Here is a 6,488-nt window from a genome sequence, read left to right on the forward strand (position 1 = left end):
AGCGCTCAGGTGGACGGCGCATCTCCACGTGTGTTCACTAATGTGGGCGGTGCGTCTCCATGTGTGTTCACTAATGTGGACGGCGCGTCTCCATGTGTGTTCACTAATGTGGGCGGCACATCTCCACGTGTTCACTAATGTGGACAGCGCATCTCCATGTGTGTTCACTAATGTGGACGGCGCATCTCCATGTGTGTTCACTAATGTGGGCGGCACGTCTCCACGTGTGTTCACTAATGTGGGCGGTGCATCTCCACGTGTGTTCACTAATGTGGACAGCGCATCTCCACGCGTGTTCACTAATGCGGACGGCGCATCTCCACGTGTGTTCACTAATGCGGATGGTGCATCTCCACGTGTGTTCACTAATGTGGATGGCGCATCTGCACGTGTGTGGAGCACTCGTGTGGACGGCGCATCTCCACGTGTGTTCACTTAATGTGGCCGGCGCATCTGCACGTGTGTGGAGCACTCGTGTGGACGGCGCATCTCCACGCGTGTTGAGCGCTCAGTGCGGGCAGCAGTAAGTCCTAACGAGCAGCAGTCTGGTTCACACCTGCCCGGCCTCACCTCTGTTCTGCAGCGAGCGCTGCGCGGGCCGCAGAGCCTGCTCGTCTCCGCCACGTCACGAGCAGCAGCTCGCCTTCCGTCCTGCCCTCTGAGGCGCTCACACTCCCTGGCAGGGGATGGTTCTGTGCGGAGGGCAGTTCACCTGCTCTGTGGCTCAGCGCCAGGAACGGCCCTGCAAGAATGGCGACCTGCTCGTGCCTAAGAGGAGGACTCGGAACTGGGAGGTGAGACGGGACCGCCGAGTCCGCGGGTGGACTGTAGCTAAACCTCGTGTGTCTGTGTGTCTGGCCGTCGCTCTCAGCATTTCAGGATGTCAGACACCCACTGACACGCTCCTGTGCGCTCACCTCTGCGTGCGGACCCTTGCCAGCTACTGAGCCCTGTAAACAGGTTTTTCTTTAGGTGGTTGCGTTCTTCGTCTGTTACTGCTCCTCAATAAGCTCGCGTTTGGAGGGCTGTGTTGAGTTTTCCCGTAGACTGTGCGTCCTGATGGAGGTGCTCACTCCCGGGGGAGGGATGACAAGGTGTTCCCAGGAGCGGGGCCCACGGGCCGCGTGCAGGAAGGAGCGCTCAGCTCCCAAAGACAGAAGCTGTTCAGTGTCCATGTGAGTGAGACTGTTTCCTGAGGTGGGTGCCCGAGGGGCTCGAACTTGTAAACCGTCGTGATACACCACAGTTGGGACTTTGAAAGAGCCAGTTATGCATTTTACAATCCAGTCGTAAAAATCATAACAAAACTCTACTAGTAAACTGAAGTCGCAAGACACGCCTACGTCAGTTCCCGGATGAAACGATTGAACTCTGAAACGGTGGTTTCCCACAGAGGCACGTTTTTAAGGTAAAGCTTTTGGCCTGTTTGCTAGTATGTTATCTTTTGCACTGTCAGAGTGAACGTTCATCTCATCAAAGCTATTTGAGAAGGAATATGATGGCCACGCCGCTGTGGCTCAGTGGTTGAGCATCGGCCCATGAACCAAGAAGTCACAGGTTCGATTCCCGGTCAGGGCATACGCCCAGGTTGCAGGCTCAGGCCCCAGTAGGAGGCGTGCAGGAGGCAGCTGATCCATGATTCTCCCTCATCGATATTTCTATCTTTCCCTCTCCCTCTCTCTAAAAGTCAATAAAAACATTTTTTAAAAAGAGAAGTGATGTTACGTATTTCACTCAGAAGTTCAGCTTGGCTTGTCCTTGGATCTGTACTGTCGGTCTGTGCAGCCACACCTTGTTGGCCAACGGTGTGTGTGAGCTCCCCTAGACAGAAGCCCTGGGATGTCCGGCTAAAGGTCTTTTATTGAATCAGTGGAGCCAGTCAAGGAATCAGTTTGGTCCTCTTCTCACCACCCTTCTATCCAAGCGATTTTGGAAGGAGAGAGAGTGTGTGTGGGGTGGGGGCATGGGGATAAAGTTAGCTTTCTTTACTTTGATTCTAAGTTTATGTCTGTGTTAAAAAACTTGAGGTTTCTAAAACTAGTCCCTTCGCTTCTGTCAAGTCAGTTTATTGGCCTGGGGCCACTTCAGTGCTCCTTGTTTTGATTGAGGAACTAATTGCCTTGTGTGTTCTATCCACAGAGGATTTCATTCCACTAAACCCCATTGGCTTGGTCATTCCAACCCCGCTGGGTCTCAGGGGTGGAGACTGGAGTGAAGGTTAAATTGCAGCCCTAGCCTGTTGCTCAGTGGTTAGAGCGCCGGCCCTCAGACTGAAAGGTGTCGGGCTCCCAGTCGAGGGCACGTACCTCAGTTGCAGGTTCAATCCCTGGCCCCAGTCGGGGTGTGTGCAGGAGGCAACCAATCGATGCGTCTCTCGCATTGATGTTTCTCTCCGTCTTTCCCCTTCCCTCCCACTCTCCCTTAAAATCAATGGAAAAATATCCTCGGGTGAGGATTCACAAAAATTAACAAAATAAAAATAAAATAAATTGACTGTAGCCAGCACCTTAGCTGTAACAGCCAGTTGGCCAGGTGATTTACTTGAAATTTGCTGTTGTGGGGAAACCGCCATGTTTAGAATTTGAAACACTTTCACGTGGTTGCAAACTTGAAAGGTGGGGCCCTCAACAGGGCCATTGAAAGGAAGATGGCGAAGCAAACGCCGGCCTGGCCACGGTCCTCGCCGAGCAGCTGGGGGGGGGGGGGGGGGGGCGTGGCCCCGCAGGGCTGCCTTTCGTCAGTAAACCTCCTCCATCCAGGTCAGCTCCTCATCACAGCTGGTCCTCCTGCCAGGCCGCCCAGGCGAGCAGAGCGCGGGAACAGGCCGGTGGGGAGCCCGGGGAGCTGTGACCCGGCAGCAGGCTCTCGTCCCAGCGCACTGCGGCTCCGGGACAGTGGCGCGGGAGTGGGAGCCAGCAAAGGCACCTCCGCTCATTTTCGCTGGGGCAGGTGTAAGAGGAGGGGTGTGGTGGGAAAAGCACTGTCCTTGGGAAATGTTAATGTCCCTCCCCAGGTGGCTCCCTGGTTGAGCGTCGGCCTATGAACCAGGAGGTCACGGTTTGATTCCCTCCTGGTCAGGGCACATGCTTGGGTTGGGGGCTCAATCCCCAGCAGGGGGCGTGCAGGAGGCAGCCGGTCCATGATTCTCATCATTGATGTATCTGTCTCCCTCTCCCTCTCTGAATCAATAAAAATGTAACAAAAAACAAACAGCACTGCAGCGAGTCATGGTGGGGTGTGCCACAGCTCAGGGAAGGCCGGGGGGGCAGGGGTAAGTGCCTCTGTACGTAAGCCGTAAGCCGGGGTTGCCCTGTGCCTTCGCGGGGCGGACCACTTTTTCTACCATCTCTGTCCCCCGTGTCTTACCAACAGTGTGTTGGCAAACTTCTGGGTTTCTGCCCATCCAGTAGGTGGGAACGATAATACACTATTCAATTTGAAACCAAATGTGCAGTTTAGCTCTCTTACCGAGCTGAGGAAAAATACAACCTTAATTCTAAAGTTGGCTCTTCACCAAATTAATAGTGGGGTAACAGAACAAGTACTGTTCATCCCCTTCTTTTTTCCCCTTAAGCTCATCCGCCCCCCTCGCCCCTTTTATACGAAAAGTATAGATGGCTCCCAAAAGAAGCAGTAATCAGTTTTAAAAGCCACTATTACATCACTTGGGTGTTTCACACCATTGCTTTGGATAAGAAGCATTTCCAGCTTCCTAGTTAGAGCCCCCCTGGGGTAGACGAGTTTAACCCTGTGTTGGCCCGGGAGGCTCCGGGACCCGCTGTCGGGCGAGGCCTCCTCCAGGCCTTGCAGTGTTAGGCACCTGCATTGGTTCGTGCACCCAGACTCACCAGGAGGGTTCCGAACACTGGACCGTCCCCATTGGCTCACAATGGACGTGTCTCTAAAGGCACCAAATCCTTGTTGACCAGGGCACTTCCAACAGTCCATGCAAGAGGGCGATTGCATTTGGGTCACCCCATGGGTGTGACCCCACACCACGGAGATTTCAGACAGTCAGGTGTAGAAGCAGGAACAGGTTGAGTCCAACAGAACTGGAGTCAGACTTTCAGCATTCTAGCCCTTGTCCTATTCAGACCTTGTTTCCTTAGACACACTCCCCCCTAAAATGGTGCCTTAGGAATAAGAAGGGCTGGGTTTCATTCACCCAGACCTCAGCTGCAGATGTACCAGGCGGGGACGAGACCTGGTCTTGGGTCACAGAGCTAAAGGGTAGCCATGATTGGGCTATGTATGTAGTCCCATTGTGGGACACTGTCTACCTTAAATCATTTCCTTCTCACAACTGGCATATGCCATACTGTTCTCATCACTCTTGTGTGTTTTTTTAAATATATTTTTAATGATTTCAGAGAGGAAGGGAGAGGGGGAGAGAGAAACATCAACGAGAGAATCATGGATCGGCTGCCTCCTGCATGCCCCCCACTGGGGATCGAGCCTGAAACCCGGGCACGTGCCCTGACGACCGGGAATGGAACCATAACCTCCTGGTTCATGGGTGGACGCTCCACCGCTGAGCCACGTGGCCGGGCAGCTATCATCACTTCCCCATGAAGAGCATCTTTGAGAGTTTGGCGGTGTTCTCTGACCGTAAAGAGATTTGCTGTCATGCGCTTGTTTCTGATGTGAGGACGGGAGCTGTCATCGGTGTGGTTTATAGCTGACCGTGGCAGAAGACCAAATGGAAAACTTTTAAGTTGAAATTTGCAATAAAATAGCTTAGGAAGGAAACATACAACAGGAAGGCAGACCCGGAAGTTCAGGGGCGAGCACCGGGGTTGGCCTTGCGGCAGGTGGGCAGGCGGAGGAAAGGCAGATCTGTGCAGGCGGAGGGCCCCGGCTCGGGCTGTCGTCTTTGGAATGCTGGCGAGATCTAGGCGAGGGATGGGCTCGGCCACAGAGGGCCTACTGTGTGCGAGCCCCTTGGGCTGTCAGCAAGTGTTTCTTGGGCCGCCTCTATTGCAGAAGGGTCCCGGGCCCCGAGAACATGATGCGTGTGCCACGGGACGACTATCACCCTCTGACTCACTCCCCTGGTCACTCAGCCAGTCTCCCACGTGGGCCTCCCAGCAGGCCTTGCTTCCAGGCTTTTCAGGAACCTCGGCGGAACTGGCACACACTCTAACCGTATGGAGGGCAAACCTTAGCAAACGCTTCCAAAGGCAGCCAACAGAAGCACGCAGAAACCCCTGCTGGATCGTTCCTGAGAGTCACGGCCATGCAGAGCGGACGTGTGCAACTGCTTCCGTAGAGGAAGTACATACAGGGGAATAAAGCGATCTGATCAGGAATCTAGCCCACACCACCACCACCACCTGTGCTCTTTTTTCTTTTCTTTTTAAATATATTTTTATTGATTTCAGAGAGGAAGGGAGAGGGAGAGGGAGATAGAAACATGGATCAGCTGCCTCCTGCACACCCCACACCAGGGATCAAGCCCGCATCCCAAGTATGTGCCCTGCCGGGGAATCGAACTGTGATCTCCTGGTTCATAAGTCCACACCCAACCACTGAGCCACACCAGCCGGGCCTTTCCTCTCTTGCCTTTAATTGCTGAGAGAGAGACTGAGATTTGTTGTTCCATTTATTTATGCATTCATTGGTGGATTCTTGTATGTGCCCTGACTGAGATTGAACCCAAAACCTTGGAAGATGTTCTAACCAACTGAGTACTCACCCAGCCAGTACCCCTTCCCCCAGCCACCTCCCCCACTTCCACCCCCTTGCCCCACCCTGCTCTTTTTTAAAGATGGAATGTCTGAGATAAAGGCAATACACCCTAACTCAGTATTTCCTGAAATTGCCTGATGCTAAGAATCTCCCAGCAGCACCTGTTAGCACACATTCCTGGGAGCCTCTGGTGGAGTCCGGTAGGTGTTTTACAATATGTGAGCGGTTCTTGCAAATTAGGGTGTTCTAACAAAAAGAGCAGAATTGCCCTAGCCGCTTTGGCTCGGTGGCTAGAGTGTAGGCCTGCAGACTGAAGGGTCTCAGTTTCAATTCTGGTCAAGGGCAGTACCTCAGTTGCAGGCTCTGCCTGGCCAGGAGGAGGTAACCAATCAATGCATCTCTCTCTCATTGATGTTTCTCCCCCTCCCTTCCAGTCTCTCTCTAAAAAAAAAAAAAAAAAAATTAAATGGGAGAAAAACATACTCTCCGGTGAGGATTAACAACAAAAAGGGCAGAATTTTGTGCAGTCTTGAGCTAAAAGGTAATATCCTACCCTCACCATCAACAGACCAGTTAAAAACCCTGCCTGCTGGGGGAAAAGGTGAAGGAATTAAGAAGTTCGAACTGGGAGTTAGTTACAAAATATGGGGATGTAAAGTACAACATAGAGAATGTAATCAATAATATTGAAACAACCACGTATGGTGTCCAGGTGGGGTACTGGGTATATCGGGGGACTCTAAATTATGTGAGTGTCTAACCACTATTCCGATGCTGTACGCCTTCAAGTAATTAAAATA

Source organism: Myotis myotis, unplaced genomic scaffold (genome assembly GCF_014108235.1).
Source record: "Myotis myotis isolate mMyoMyo1 unplaced genomic scaffold, mMyoMyo1.p scaffold_m19_p_13, whole genome shotgun sequence".
In the NCBI taxonomy this organism is placed as follows: domain Eukaryota; kingdom Metazoa; phylum Chordata; class Mammalia; order Chiroptera; family Vespertilionidae; genus Myotis; species Myotis myotis.